This window comes from Nycticebus coucang, chromosome 22 (genome assembly GCF_027406575.1).
Source record: "Nycticebus coucang isolate mNycCou1 chromosome 22, mNycCou1.pri, whole genome shotgun sequence".
Classification (NCBI taxonomy): Eukaryota; Metazoa; Chordata; class Mammalia; order Primates; family Lorisidae; genus Nycticebus; species Nycticebus coucang.
The window spans coordinates 22,800,269-22,816,280 of NC_069801.1; the positions used below are offsets into that span (position 1 = coordinate 22,800,269).

At 50.0% G+C, this 16,012-nt stretch overlaps 1 protein-coding gene across 1 annotated transcript in view; it reads left to right on the forward strand.

Annotated features, from left to right (window-relative positions):
• The first annotated feature begins 392 nt into the window (after positions 1-392).
• Positions 393-16,012, forward strand: part of EPB41 (erythrocyte membrane protein band 4.1) — a 222,585-nt gene continuing 206,965 nt past the window's right edge. The window contains exon 1 of the mRNA XM_053576609.1: positions 393-521. The gene's annotated coding sequence lies outside the window, so the exon portion shown is untranslated. The remainder of the gene's footprint in view (positions 522-16,012) is intronic.

The following is a 16,012-nucleotide window of genomic DNA, read 5'->3' on the forward strand; positions in this document are numbered from 1 at the left end:
AGGTCATACAGGATGAAACGCTGAGACAAGTTACACAGGTAAGTCTCACCAGCGTCATTTTCCCTAGATCCCTTAAGACCAACCCGTTCCTACCTAGTACCCTTAGAGCAGCACCACGTGGCAAATTTCAGAATACTTTTGCCACATGACGTCAGAGACCGCACCAGTCAATCCGGCAGCTCCCAACCTTCCCTCCCTTGACCTGTTGGATCTACCAGGGGCCGACCCAGGCTACCCGCCCCCTCCAGAGCAGGCCGCACCTGCAGCCCCCACCCCTTCGCGGTTAAGACACTCTCACTTCTCTGCCCGGTCCTCCCCGCGCCCTGCTGATTGGCAGTTGCCTGCACCAATTGGAGGGCCTCCCGGTTCGGGGGCGGGGCCTCAGTTAGAGTTGCCCTGTCAGTGCAGGTGGAGGCCCCCGGCGGGGCAAAGTGGCAGGAACCTCTTAAAGGGCGAGAGCAGCGCAGAGCTAGAACGCGGCCCGGCCCGGCCTAGCCAGGTCCCCGCCCTGTCCAGCCCAGGTGAGCCTGGACCGCCCGGGGGGTCGACCTCCTAGGGGGTGACCCCCGGTTCTCGGGAGGGACGGGGTGAGGGACAGAAGCAGCCACTCCTAAACGCCCGCACTGTCCGGGAGAGGGAAGACCCAAGTCTAAGGGTCCCGGACTCCAGAGTCCGAACTTGGGGTTCAGAGGGGCCTGGGTGTCTGGAAGTTTAGGGTGCGGGGGGGCACAGGCTTCAGGAGAGGGGGTCTGGGAGCTCGGGTCTAGAGCTAGACACGTCCGAGTCCTGGCTGCCTGGGACAGGGGTCCTGGGTTCGGTCCCTGTGGGCGAGTCTCTGCAGAGCAGCGCAGCCCAAGGCCGCCCCCCAAACCCCGCCCTGCCCGGCCCCGCACGCTCCTGCCGGGGCCGCCGCAGCGCGGGCCGGAGCGGGCGGGCGGCGCCCAGCGGGAGGGGATACCCAGGCCTGGAGCCCCGCGCCCAGCTCTGGCCCTTACATAACTGACTTTGAGTTTCCGGACCCAGAGACCCGCGAGCTGGGTCGCCAGCTCTGCCCACCAGGGTGCCCTCCGGTCGCCGCCCCAGCCCCACACACTCCCTGCCGGGCTTGGTCTAGGGGACTTCCCTCTGTTTCTGGTCTCCCGGGTTTGTGTCCGGGTTGGGTTCCTGCTCGCTCTCATCCCTCGGTTCTATCTCTTATCTCTGTGTGGCCCCGGCTTTCCCCAGCAGTTGTCTCACCCTTACCTACACATTCCAGGGCCCTCCTCTTTGGGGTTGGACGGGACCCCTCCCCTCCAGCTACTTGGAGGCGGGACCTGTGCAGACCCACCCCAACCCAGGCTTGTTCCAGTCTGGGGGAGGGAAGGAGGGTCCTGGAGGGGTTGGAGAAGGCTATTCTAAGACCCATAGATTCTCCTGGTAAGTAGTGGCTGAATGTGACCCCTCAAATTCCTGGACTGGGGCAGAAAGCCACCCCTTTTCTGCCCCTGAAGCCTTTTTTCTCTAGAAAGAAGAAGCTTATAAAGAGACTGGCTGGGGCTGGGCTTAGGGCAACTGGGAGTCCCTATGAGAGCTGCGTGGTGTCACCTCAGGGTCAGGTCTGCAGCTATTGAAGGGAAGAGAAGGAGGGGCCAGAGCACTGGCACAGAGCCTCAGGAGCTTCAGTAAGCCCCCACCTCCATCCCAGTTACAGGCCTGGAGGGTGGTCTTGGAAGGAGGCAGGGGTGTGGAGGGGATCAGCAGGAGGAGGCCAAAGAGACTTATGTATGTGGGAGATGGAGAGGTGAAGACAGAAGTGACAGACTGTCAGGTCTATGAGCACTTACTGGAGTCACTGCCTGTCTTGAAGGCCCTCCTGAGTGTCAAGAGAGACAGACACCTCAGAAATAGCTGTAAATAAGGTGTTATAGTAGGTGTGAGGTGGGAGTTATTAATTCTGACTAAGAGTGGGGGAAGGAAGACTTTGCAGAAGGAAGTAGGTTTGGGGAGAAAGGGAGCCAGACTGTAGGGAGCAGAGAGGGAGCGGGGAAGGGGGCATCCAGTGCCCTGCAGGCTTTGCATGCAGATTTGAATCCTGACCCTGCCACTTCCTTGCTGTGTGACCTTGCATGAGTCACTTCACCTCACTGAGCCCCTTGTTCCTCTTAGTCAGTAATCCAGAGTTTGTATTAGCGGAATCAAGTGAAGCAATAAGTATGCTGTGATAAGGGGAACTAGTCTAAGAGCAGGCCAGTGGGGCTGTTTTAAGAAAGGAATGGAGTGGAGGAAGCCCTGAGGTTTCTCCTGTGCATACTGGAAAGTCAGACAGGGCCTGCCAGGTCCCAGCAACATGGCACATGGGTGGAGTGTCTTGTGTGTGGGTGATACTCATTGAGGCAAAAAGGCCCCACACATGGCTGTCTCCTGATTGGCTCATTCCTGTACCACCTAGACCAGGCTGGCCTCCCTCTTGCAGGCCCCGGGAGCCAAAAGAAGCTCCCAGGGCTCATAGGCTGTTCCACTCCCAAGACCAGTAGGGGTGGAACCCTGGCAGGGCTAGGCCAGTACCCTGTCTGCAGAGTGGACCCTGGCCAGGAGCCTGGCTGGCTGTCCTGGGCAGGAACATCCTAGTCTGGCTGGGAAGATGCTGACGCTATGCAGGCCCCACGGAGGCCCAGAGCTCTGCTGGCTAGAGCCAGCCTCAGCTGATTGGACCTGGGCTGCTGGGTGACACAGTCTGGGGTCAGAGAGAAGAGGGGAGATGCAAGCAGAGACCCCTGGAGAGGAAGTGTGAGCAGAGGTGTAGAACGAGAGATGAACTTCACTGGGTTATTCCTTAAGCCTTGCGTACCTACTGTGTGCCATCTATATTTATGTTTTCAGTCACAGAGCTAAATGGGATATTCACAAAGGGCTTACCATAGAGGTTGTGATGGCCCAAGATTTGTTCGGGGTTTGCACAGTGGTACTGGGGAGGGACTTCAACTTCTCCAGGGCCTAAGACTCTAATGTCTTTTGAAGTAGGAAGGATTCTACTCCATTTATAATCTGTGGGCCAGTCACTTTTCTCCCTAGGTCTCAATGTTCCTTTCTGTGAATTGGGTAGGGGAGATGCCCCTAGAACAGTGGTTCTCAACTTTCCTAATGCCACGGCCCTTTAATACAATTCTTGTGGGTCGCAACCCACAGGTTGAGAACTGCCGCCCAGAATCTCTACAGGTCTTCCAGCACCCATGACTATAACCTCAGTACCTGGTTTGGGACTTTGTCTACCCCTTATCCTCACCCCATGGGGCAAGATCAAGGTTGAGTGTGATAGGGCCACAAGTTCTGTTCTTGGCCTGTATTCTCTAATCATAATTAGAGCCCCTCTTAAGCACTTACTGTATACAGCATTCTGTTCTAAACCTGTAATATGCAGTACTAACTCATTTAATCCTTCTAATCTCATGAGGGAAGTATTATCCCAGTTTCATAGGAGTTTAGGGAGATGAATAGACTTGACCAAAATCACACAGCTAGGAAGTAGCTTAGCTGGGATTTCAACTTAGGTCCAACTTCAAAGCCCAGACTTGACTAAGAGGGGGAGCCTTCACCCTATGGGTACTGAGATACCCACATTGTTTTGTTGTTTTTTTTTTGTTTTTGAGATAGAGTCTCACTGTGTCGCCCCTGGTAGAGTGCCGTGGTATCACAGCTTATAGCAACCTCAAACTATTGGCCTTAAGTGATTCTCTTGCCTCAGTCTCCCAAGTAGCTGGGACTACAAGCGCCCACCACAGTGCCCGGCTATTTTTTTGTTGCAGTTGTCATTGTTTTTTAGCTGGCTTGGGCCGGGTTTGAACCTGCCAGCCCAGGTGTATGTGGCCGGCGCCCTAACCACTGAGCCATGGACGCCGAGCCAGGTACCCGCATTGTTCAGCCCTTACCTGTGGAACTGCCTGATCCCTGCTGGAATAATCTCTGAGCTCTGGGATGTTCAGGCCCAGTTAACTGAGGAACAGCCATGCCACCCATGCCGGGTGTTCCCTGGGACCAGCTTAAGGAGAAAGGGAAGATAGAGGAGCAAATTGAAGGTCAGGAAACACCAAGGGTTTCCCTAGAGGGCCAGCCCCACCCAACTATTGCCCAGGTACAAGAGCTGGGCACTGCATGGCAACTTTGGGTATGTGGCCAGAGTTCCCCATCTGGAAAACACGGGTTTAAGTGAACACAGACATTCCTTGATCCATGGGTCAGTGGCTGAGGTGAGTAAAGGGTTAGAGAGGGGGTTGGAGTGGTAGCGACTGAGTCTGTGGAGGAAGAGCCTGGGTCAGGAACAGCTCGGCTCCTAGGCTAGCTGTTGGAGAACTATTTTAGATGAAGGGACTAAGGTTGAGAGGTTCAAAGGCTTGTCTGGGGCTGCGCAGCTAGTGCTGCAGAGACCCAGAGGCCAAAAGGAAGAAAGCAAGGGAAAACCTGGAGAACGAAATCCAGGCAGATGGGAGCTGGAATTCTGGCTTGGCCACTTAACTAGGCTTGGAGACATGAAGTGCTGCATCCCAGGACATACACAGAGGAGTCCCTTTACCTCACTGTCCTCATCTGTAATGTGAGGATAATTTCTCCTTTGTCCACTTCCTGGATTACTGTGATGGTTAAAGGCAACTCCATTCCCTTCTGTAGGATCAGGTGAGAATGCGGCTGCTGCTGATTATTTCTCAGTCCAAAGCTGGGTGTGTGTTTGGGATGAGACGGGCACTTCTGACTGCCCCTTGTTGAGATGCTTGGCCATGGGGATGTGCTGGAGAACAGCCCTAGGAATAACTCCACCATCTACTGAATAGTTACCATGTACCAAGCGTTGTGTTCAGCTTCATCTCATTGTTTCTTTAAGTAGGTGGGGGCCTCACCCATGCAAGGTCCCTTCAAAACTCATGCCTAGAGCCCCCCGTAATAATAGTGGCTAACGCAGTTTCCTGTGTGCCAAGCATTGTTCCAATATTTTACATATATTAATTCATGTAATCCCCATGCCAACCCTGTGGGGTGGATACTAAAACTGTCCCCATTTTACACAGAGATAAATGAGGCATAGAGAAGTTTAAAAATGGTCCCAATGTCATAAACGGTAGAGCTGTAAATGGTAGAGTCTGGATCTGCCCAAGTTCTTAAGTCTCCTTGAAGCACTCATCACAGTTGTAATTCAGTAATTATTTATTTACACGATTGCCTCTTCACCACCCTGTAGGCTCTGTAAGGGCAGGGACCACGTCTGTCTTTTTCAGAGTATATCCCCACCTCCTGGCACACAATAGCTGCTCAGTTAATGTTTGTCCCACAGGGACCCTGCTGCCCCTATTGGAGGAGGAGCACTGGGAGGCCTGATGAGCTTAGGGTGGATTATCAGATTGTAACTGACTAGGAGGGTGCTTGTCCCAGAGGCAGAGGAGGGGTAAGGGTCCCTGCTGGCCCAGGCCCTGGATGAAGAGGGGACCCCAAATAGCTTGTTTTTTGGTTGTGCTCTGTGTCTCACTGCTGTTCTTTGCTTTCATGTGCCCCTGTGGCGATGGCTCCATGGCCTCTTTCTGACCTGCTACCTGACCCCAATGGCTGTTCTTGGGTGAGTACTGGTTTGACTTAATGACTGCCACATGAGCTGATTCTATTTTATGTCCTGTGTCTCTGAGGCCACTGGGAGGTGTAAAGGGAGGCCCAGAGCTGGTGGTGGAAGTGCTGAGAGAGGGCACTCTCTTGAAGTTAGGAATCTACCACAACTTTTTGGTCACATGGTAGAAAGCAAAGGTCTTTGGGGCAGAGTGGGCTGGAATAGAATCCTTATTCTGCCATTTGCAGTTGGGTGGCTCTTTGTGTCTCAGTTTCACATTGGTAAAATGAGAATATTAATACCCATGGGACACAAGAGCATTTGTTCTTTTATTCATGGAAGCCCCTGAGGGCAGGGATTTTCGTTCATCTATTCACCACTGTATCTTCAGCATCTAGGATATAGCAGCACCTAGTAGGTGCTCAATGCTATTTCCAAATGAAGGTATTTATTATCTACTGTGCACCTCTCAATGTGCTTTGTATTGTATTAAATAGCTAAATGGATATGTAGTGTCCAGCATAATAGGGGCTCAGTGAATGCAAGTTCACTAGATTGTGAATTTCTTGGGAGCCAGGCTCTGTGAAAGTGAGCTCTGGGTCCTCTGAACTGAGTGACGGGCCAAGTATCAAGCAGGCTTCAACCAGCAGAGAGAGACCGAGGCAACTGGGCTTCCTGGGGAGGGAGTGGCAGGGCCTCTATTTTCATCAGAAGAGAGGCTGGCTGGGAGGGTCTGGGGCTGAAGGCAAACAGGGAGAGGAGAGACTCTGCCCTCCCAGTACTGCCGCTTTCCTGGCTATGTGACCCTGGACAAGTCATGAATCTCTCTGAGTCTCAGAGATCTCACCTGTAGCATATATGTCACAACCCTTTCCCCACATGGATGTGAAAGGGAGCCAATGAGAAGTGCCCAGCTCAGGGCCCCATTTGGTAATTGTTGGTTTCTTCCCAGCCCTGGGCTTATCCTGAGAGGGGACTAAGTATCCCTCTTTTGGGATCCTTCCTCCCACTTTTAACTTCCCACCCAGCTTGGACTAGAATCCAGAAATCAGGAGACCCTGAACTTCCCCCAGGCTGGCTAGGGCTCTGGGATGAGGGCTGGGCTCTGCCCAGCGTGAAGCTGCTGAGTGGAGATGGCAGCTCGGCCTCCCCTTAGCCATGTGACTTGGTTCAGTAACCACTGAACTGGATAAATCAAGTGGGTTAACAGCACCCACAGTTAGTTAGGGGTGGGGCTCAGACCCAAGACTGCTGACTCCAAAGCCCAAATTCTTTTTTTTTTTTTAATTGAGACAGAGTCTTATTTTGTCGCCTTTGGTAGAGTGCTGTGGTGTTATAACTCATAGCAACCTCAAACTCTTGGGCTCAAGGGATTCTCTTGCCTCAGCCTCCCTAGTAGCTGGGACTATAGGTGCCCACCACAATGCCTGGCTATTTTTTAGTTTGTTTGTTTTAGTAGACCCAGGCCAGGTTCGAACCCACCAGCCCCAATGCATGTGGCCAGCGTCCTAACCACTGCGCTATGGGCACCCAGCCTAAAGCACAAATTCTTAGTGTGAAGTGCTCTTATCTCCTCCAAGGAGGCACAGATTGCATCTAAGTTCTCTCTGTCCATCTCGTCCATCTCTAATGCTGAACACAGGGTTGGTAGGAGCTAGTGGGGTATTTGTGGGGGGTGAATAAATTCATCCAACACCCCCACACATACTGCATCCCCTACTCTAAGAGTTTCAAAGAGAGGAGATGATAGAAAGCAGGAGAAGGCTGGAGAGCATAGTGCCTGAGGATGACACAGACCTGGCTTTGGATCCTGTATGTATAGCTTATGAGTTATATGTCCTTAGGCAAGAGATTTATCCTCACGGAGCCTCTGTTTTCTTACCTATAAAATGAGGATAATAAAATAACCTACCTGAATCTTTAGGGTTTCCATGAGGATTAAATAATGAGTTAGGGCAGTGCCCGTAGCTCAGTAGGTAGGGCACTGGCTACATACACCAAGGCTGGTGGGTTCTAATCCTGCCTGGGCCAGCTAAAACACCAATGACAACTGTAACAAAAAAATAGCTGGGCCTTGCAGCAGGTGCCTATAGTCCCAGCTACTTGGGAGGCTGAGGCAAGAGAATAGCTTAAGCCCAAGAGTTGGAGGTTGCTGTGAGCTGTGATGTCACGGCACTCTACTGAGGGTGACACAGTGAGATTCTGTCTCAAAAAAAAAAATAATAATGATAAACTAAAAAAGAAAATAAAGCCTATTTTCTGGAGTGGCTCTAAAAAAATGAGTTACATGGTGAGCACTCAATAAATGGTAGTAATGATGATTTTTATTATTGTAACTGAATATTATTTTTGGATTATAAAGATATCCCTATTGGGATAGTAGAGACCAAGTCTGGGAGGAAACTGTTGAGGACAGGTAGACAGCAACCGAGTCTAACAGGTTCCTAAAGGCACCTGTAAGGTAAAAGGAGGGAGGTGGGCTCACAGAAGGAAGAATGTACATCCCTTTCCTATTCATCTGCTTTTACTCAGGCCTACCCTGTGCCAGGCCCTCTGCTGGGCATGGGACCCAGAGATGAATCCGTAGTCTTTGCACAGTAACCACCAACTCTACTTTTGACCGATGCACTGGAGTGTGAATAGGTATTCTGAGGCAGAGAGCAGGAGAAAGGACATTCCTAGTGGAAGGACATGCATGTGCCAAGGTACAGAGACATGAACTGTACTTGGGGGGACACAGCTGGAGATACAGGCTAAGCATAATTAGGGAGTCTGGCCCATAGCAAGGGGCAGGAGCAGCTGTCCAGGAGAGAGATTCTGAGATATTGGGTCAGGGACTGTGCAATGGGACAAGGAGCAGTGGGTGATGTGAGGTCTCTGAAGGAGGCAGAGACGGCAGGACATGATAATGAGCTGGGCAGGGAGCCCAGGGCAGAGATGAGAGTGAGATCTTGGAGTCTGGGGGGATGGGGCCCACTGCGGTCTCTGACTGAGGGACATATCTGGGAGGAGGAGCCAGAGCTGGGGGTGTGTGTGGGTGGGGGGAGCCTCTCATCTGCTCCTCAGTTCCCCAGGCAGTGTCGGAGGTGGACACTGGGGGGAGCCCCAGTCCCATCTTGGGGGTCCCGTGTCCTAACCATGGTGGGTCTGGCAGGGTTGAGACCTCTTTAGGGTGGGGCCAGGCAGGAGCTGCCAGGTTCTAGGCCTACCATTGTCAGTGAAAGTGTGTGTGACCCGAGAAGTCACTCCCTCTCTTTTGCCCTCCTTTTCTTTTGCTTTGACAGTGGAGGATAAGAAAACCTATTTTGCCTGCCTCAATGACTCAGTGATAAAATGGAATTAGAGACAACAAACGTTTATTGAGCACTGACTTGTGCTTGGTTCTGGGGGCACAAAGGTGACTCAGACAGGGTTCCTGCCCCTCAGGGAGCGCAAACCACTACATGCAGAGAGAGCCGAGGGAGCAGGTGGTTAACTCTTTCCAGGCATCAGAGAAAAGAGTTATGCTGGGATTTGAGGGATAAATATGAACTCTCTAGGCGGGCAATGGAGAAAACAACCTCCCAGGCCTGGAGAACAGCATATGCTAAGGCTTGAGCTCGGTGATGTGCTTAGGGTGGATGAGCAGTGTTGTTTGGGATAGCTGGAGCACAAAGGGAGAGGCAGGCAGTGATGGGAGATGAGGCTGGGTGGAGAAGGAGGGTTCACATCAGGCAGGGCTTTGGGGATGGTCACTGGCTCTCTCTACCCCCTCCTTCCTGCACCCTCAACAGCTATCTGTTCTGCTGACTGGAACTGCCAGGGCCTTCCCACCCTCCTCCTTCCCCATCTTTCTGCCTTCTCCCCTCCTTACCACCACCTAAGCCAGACCAAGTAGCTGCCTCTCTCTCAGGAGTCAGCAACCTGGGTTCCCTGTGAGCCCTGCTACTAAAGAGCAGTGTGGCCTCTAAGCACTCACATGCCCTCTCTGCCCCTCAGTCTCCACCAAAAATGGGGACAGCAGGCCTTCCTCACAGGGAAAGGGTGGAGGCTTCAATAAGATAATCCCTACAAATGGCCTAGCCCAGTGTCTACATGTAATGGGCATGCATTAAGAAAGGAAAGGAGCTCTGGGCGGCACCTGTGGCTCAAAGGAGTAGGGCACCAGCCCCATATGTCGGAAGTGGTAGGTTCAAACCCAGCCCCAGCCAAAGACTGCAAAAAAAAGAAAAAAAAGGGAGCTCTAATTAAATGATCATTATTTGGACTCCTCAATCTCCTCAGCCCCACCCACTGCTTACCTTGCCCCTCCTGGCAGGCATTCTGGCCAAGAAAGGAAGGGAAAGATTAAGAAGCAAGACCAAGTCCCCAGAGGGGTCCTGGCCCTTGCCCCTCTTGGCCTCAGGCCTAGGCATCCTCCTACTCCCTACTCTAGTGTCGCTTCCTCCCCTCCATTCCCCTACCCCCACCCCTGGCTGCAGGCCAAAGCCAGTAGCAGCCCTGAGTCGGGAACAAATATTTGGAAAATGTATAGCTTTATTTTTTTCTCTCCTGGAAGCTGTTAATTAGGCACTTTTTTCTGGTACTTGGAAGAACAGTAAGTGTGATGTCCCGTATCACTGGAGGCCCCATGGTCAGGGCAGAGCTAGATCTCTGAGCTTCCTGGATCATATAACAGATGTTGGCCACCAAGTCCCTTTCAGAATAGACATGGGAACCTCAAATCAGAGTAGGAGGCTTATGGCATGAAGTCACGCAGTAGGAACCCAGGTCTCCGGACTCTTTTTGCACTGTCCCATAAATGGGTGTGCAAAAATGGATGCAGTGACCCTTGGTGTCACTTTACTTCTCTGAGCCTCAGTTTCCTCCACCGTAGAATGGTGCTGATTTTACCGTGAGATCAGCAATAATGTAGAGAAAGTGTGAGTCCTCAATGGTAGGCAGCAACTGTTCTTGCTATTGTAACTCCTGCCTCTTAAGAACCTTCTTCTGCCCTACCCCTTCCTAGTCTAGGGACTTGGAGTATTTGATATAGTTTCTAAAGGACAAATGACACCCGATAAACCAGTTTTAAAGCCAGAGGCTCAGCGTATCATTTATGCTCCCCTCCCTGCCTGTCTTGGGTGAGGCTAGGGCATTCCAGCCAACCGGGATATGGGAGCCATTCCTCCCGTCTCCCGGTTGGCTGGAATGCCCTAGCCTCACCCAATACAGTTTCCCTTCTGCAGCCTACTTTGACCGAATGCCACTGCAGGCACTTTGGAAAAGCAGGGAGTAGGAAGGGTCCTGCACTACCCAGACCTAGGCTGAGGGGACAGAAGTGGACTGTGAGCTCCTTAGAACTGTTCTCAGGGAGCTAGGACAACTCTAAGACTTTTGCAGAGTTTGGGAAATAGGCCTAAAAGAGAAAACCTGGTCCACAGCCCCAAATGTGGTAGAGGGGAAGGAATACCAGTCTTCCCAGCTCTTCATGCCGTGAGATCTTGGGTGAATCACCTGCCCTTCCTGAGTTTCTGTTTTCTGATTATAAAAGGAAGGGGATGGATTGACGTCAGAGGTTTCTACTAATGCTACAGGATTAAAAATAGGGATTTAGGAGCTGACAGACCTCAGTTTAAATCCCAGCTTCACCATTTACCAGCTGTGGGACCTCTAGCAAGTTCCTTTACCTGCATGAGTTTCAGTTTTTTTCACTCATAAAGTGGAAAAATATTACCACCTTCTCTTAAGATTACTTAAGGGTTGGGTGGCGCCTGTGGCTCAGTCGGTAAGGTGCCGGCCCCATATACCGAGGATGGCGGGTTCAAACCCGGCTCCGGCCAAACTGCAACCAAAAAATAGCCGGGCGTTGTGGCGGGCGCCTGTAGTCCCAGCTACTCGGGAGGCTGAGGCAAGGGAATCGCTGAAGCCCAGGAGTTGGAGGTTGCTGTGAGCTGTGTGAGGCCACGGAACTCTACCGAGGGCCATAAAGTGAGACTCTGTCTCTACAAAAAAAAAAAAAAAGATTACTTGAGGGTTGAATTAGATAATTTGCATAAAGTACATAGCCCATAGTTGACACACTGGAATTATAATTGAACTATTGTTGTTATTCTATGATTAACAGACACAATAAAGAGAAATCAGTAAAAGCCAGCCAGAAAATGGTTCATTGAGAAGCTGGGGCTCAAGAAATTTATAGGATTTTTTTTTTGTAGAGACAGAGTCTCACTTTATTGCCCTTGGTAGAGTGCTGTGCCATCACAGCTCACAGCAACCTCCAGCTCCTGGGCTTAGGCGATTCTCTTGCCTCAGCCTCCCCAGTAGCTGGGACCACCAGCTATTTTTTGTTGCAGTTTGGCCGGGTCTGGGTTTGATCCCATCACCCTTGGTATATCGGGTTGGCACCCTACTCACTGAGCCACAGGTGCTGCCCGAAATTTATAAGATTTTATTCATACCTTTACTCATTTACTCAATAAATATTTAGAATTTCCATAGACAGGGCAGAGACTAGAGGAGTAAGGAAGCAGCAGAAAGCTGTGTGATGTGAGGTCCTTTACTTCTTATCTCCAGGTCTTAGTCCTTCATCTATAAAATGGTGAGAAATGAGCAAAATATTACCCCCAGTGTAGTTCTAAGGCTTAGGAGGGTTTAAGTTCACAGTGAGTGATTAGTCTGTGTTTGATTCCTTCCCTTCCCTCAACCTTTTAGTTAATGACCGGATGTATGATCTCAGGTAAGTCCTTGAATACATCAGGCACACTTCTACTACAGGGCCTTTGTACTTGCTGGTCCTTTAGTCTGGAACACTCTCTCCCCAGATACTTTTGTGGCTTGTTCTACCATCTCTTTAAACTTTTTAAAAAATGTCACCCTTTCCCATCTGTCCAAAATTCTAACACATTTCTGTCCCTCAACCCTGGCACTCCCCAACTGCCTTCTCTGCTTACTTTTCTCCATAGCGCTTATCACTCTTTGACATACTATATTTTATTATTTATTATCTGTCTCCCACCACTGTCTCAGTGGTGATGGTGATTTTTATCTGTCTTGTTCAGTGTTACATCTCCTGTGCCTAGAATAGTGTGTGGCATATAGTAGGTGTTCAATAAGTATTTGTGGAGTAAATTAATGAATAAATGAAGTCTCTTCAGCTCTCTGGGTCTAGGACTATGTTGAACACATAGTAGATTCTCAATAAATAAATGTATGAATGAAGAAGAAAGTGAGTGGTCATCATCCTCTCCATTTGCCAGATAATACTTTGGCTGGGTCAACGCTGAGGCCCTTTTGCTTCTGATATTTTCTGCCAGGGCATCAGTTTCGGTTGGAGTGCCCAAATCTTTTGTTCCTGAGCCTGAGCTATGCAGAATTTCTAGTTGGGGCTGTTTGGCTGTTGGGCCCACAATAGTTATTATGTCATTATTAGTAATTAGCACTTAGGCCTAGAGGATTGAGCTTTTCATTTTTCAGCAGAAATCATAGCAGAGAGCTGTGCTAGCTAGTGGGAGCCCAAGCCTGGAGCAGCTTCCTCTGGAAACTTCCTTTTCCCTGTGCTGGCCCATGACTTGGGAAGCCCAAGACAGAGGTGCCTAAGACTGGATGTTCATGGGTCACAACCCAACTGCTGTTTTTCACAGATAGTAATCTGCAAAGGTTTCTCCCCCACACCCTCAGTTCTTTATGCCTGGTCTGGTGCAGAAGGGGGTTCCCCATTCCCCCAGGCAAAGTAGGGTAAAGGGTTTCCAAATGTCCAGTGGACAGGTACATTATCTGATGCTCAGGATTCAAGTATTATGGGGGGTAGGAAATAACCCTGGATTGAAGACTCAGGAACCCAGGTTTAAGTCCCCAATTCACTGCTGACTTGCTCAGTCATCTTAGGCACGTCACTACCTCTTGCTGGGCCTCAGGTTTCTCATCTGACAGACAGAGATAAAGAAGCCTAGTTGGCCTTACTAGGGTAGAGAGGCAAGATAGTGTACTAGGCAAGGTATCGGTTCTGAAGTCAGATACACCTGACTTCCAAAGTAAACCCCTTCTTAGCAGTGTGGCATTGGGCGAATTACTTCACCTTTCTGACTTCAGTTCAGAAGCTACAAAATGGGGTTAAATAGTACCCACTCCATAGGGTTGCTGTGAGAATTAAATAGGAAAATGCAGGTAAAGTATCTAGAGACATATCTGGTGCTCTGCACATCTTTACTGATATTATAATGATAATCATGAAATGTAGGCAATCTGTAAACTGGAGAGTGCTAGCAATAAGGCCAGGCAGATTAGGGTTTGAATCCTAACTCTAACACCTACTAGCCAGGTGTCTTGGGCAAATTTTTAGTTTCTTTGAGACTCTACATTCTCATCTGTAAAATGGGAATTATAGTCATACCTTGCTGAAGAGGCTGTTGTAAAGGTTTGGTGATATATTGCATATAAAGCACTTGGTATGGGGGTTGGCCCATATTATCTCCATTTTACAGACGGAAGGGAGGGGAGATGACTTGCCTGATTTCACATAGTGTCAGTGGTGGAGCTCTGATTTGAACCCAGGCCTGCCAGCCTGAAAAGCTCATATTCTTTTTACTTTTTTTTGCCATCACCCGCATATGGGATCATGATGATTGTTATAATTGCGCCCCTGGATTCATTCATGCTGGAGTCCCCAGTGCCTACACAAAGAAGTGCTCAATAAATATTTGTTAGATGAAGAAAAGTGAGACCAGGGCGGCTCCTGTGGCTCAGTCGGTAAGGCGCCGGCCCCGTATACCAAAGGTGGTGGGTTCAAACCCCGCCCCGGCTGAACTGCAACCAAAAAATAGCTGGGTGTTGTGGCGGGCGCCTGTAGTCCCGGCTACTCGGGAGGCTGAGGCAAGAGAATCACTTAAGCCCAGGAGTTGGAGGTTGCTGTGAGCTGTGTGAGGCCTCGGCACTCTACTGAGGGCCATAAAGTGAGACTCTGACTCTACCAAAAAAAAAAAAAAAAAAAAAGAAAAGTGAGACCACTGTGTCTTCACTTTCCAGGGAGGATTTGCCTTGGGGTTGAGGATTCTTTTTGCTTGGTTGATAGTAGATTTATTTATTTATTTAGAGACAGAGTTTTATTATTTCGCCCTTGGTAGAGTGCTGTGGCATCATAGCTCACAGCAACCTCCAACTCTAGGGCTTAAGCAATTCTCTTGCCTCTGCCTCCTAAGTAGCTGGGACTATAGGTGCCTGCCACAATACCCGGCTATTTTTTGGTTGCATTTGTTATTGTTGTTTAGCAGGCCTGGGCTGGGCTCGAACCCATCACCTTCGGTGTATGTGGCCGGCGCCCTACTCACTGAGCTACAGGAGCCAAGCCTGATAGTAGATTTTTTTTTTTTTTTGAGTCAGAGCCTCCAGCTGTCACCTTGGGTAGAGTGCTATGGCATCACAGCTTACAGCAACCTCTAACTCCTGGGCTCAAGAGATTCTCCTGCCTCCGCCTCCCAAGTAGCTGGGATTACAGGCACCCGCCACAATGCCCAGCTATTTTTTTTTTTTTGGTTGCAGCCATCATTGTTGTTTGGTAGGCCCAGGCTGGATTCGAATTCGCCAGCTTAGGTGTATGTGGCTGGCGCCTTAGCTGCTTGAGCCACAGGCGCCGAGCCCTGATAGTAGATTTAAAATAAAAATCATAGTTGATACAGGTGTGGGGCTTTATAATCTTTGCCACCCCGCCCCCCACATCATTTTATCCTACTTGGTATTCCATGAGACAGCTGGGGTAGGCTGTCTTCATTTACTGGTGGGGAAATGGGAGCCCAAAGAGGGTGTTAAAAACTGAAGGTGTGTTCCTGCAAACTTCATATGTTGAAGCCTTAACCCTTAATATAATAATATTTGGAGATAGAGCCTTTGGGAGGTAATTAGGATAAGATGAGATAATGAGGGTGAGGCCTTCATGACAGTATTAGTGCCCTGATAGGAAAAGGCACCAGAGGGCACTCTTTCTTCCCCACTCCTTACCTGCTGCCCATGAGGACATAGGAAGATGGTGGTCATCTACAAGCCAGGAAGGGCGTCCCCACCATAAATTGACCATGCTGGCACCCTAATCTCTGACTTCCAGCGTCTAAAACGGTGAGAATGTAAACTTCTGTTATTTAAGCCATCCAATCTATGGTATACTTTGTTGTGGCAGCTGAGATAATGGAGGTTAAGTGACTTACCCAGAGTCACACAGTACATTTTTGGCAGAGCCAAGAGCCATATGGCAGAGCAATTTATTTGTAGGCTCTTTTTTTTTTTGTGTGTGTGGTTTTTGGCCGGGGCTGGGTTTGAACCCGCCATCTCCGGCATATGGGACCAGCGCCCTACTCCTTGAGCCACAGGCACCGCCCATTTGTAGGCTCTTTTATTATCTCTTTCTTTTCTACTAAAATGCTTCTAGTTATTGGAAGTCTTGGGAATTGCAGTTAGCTGAATGCCGGGCAGCTCCGGAACTGCCCTGCCACAGCAGCTTTG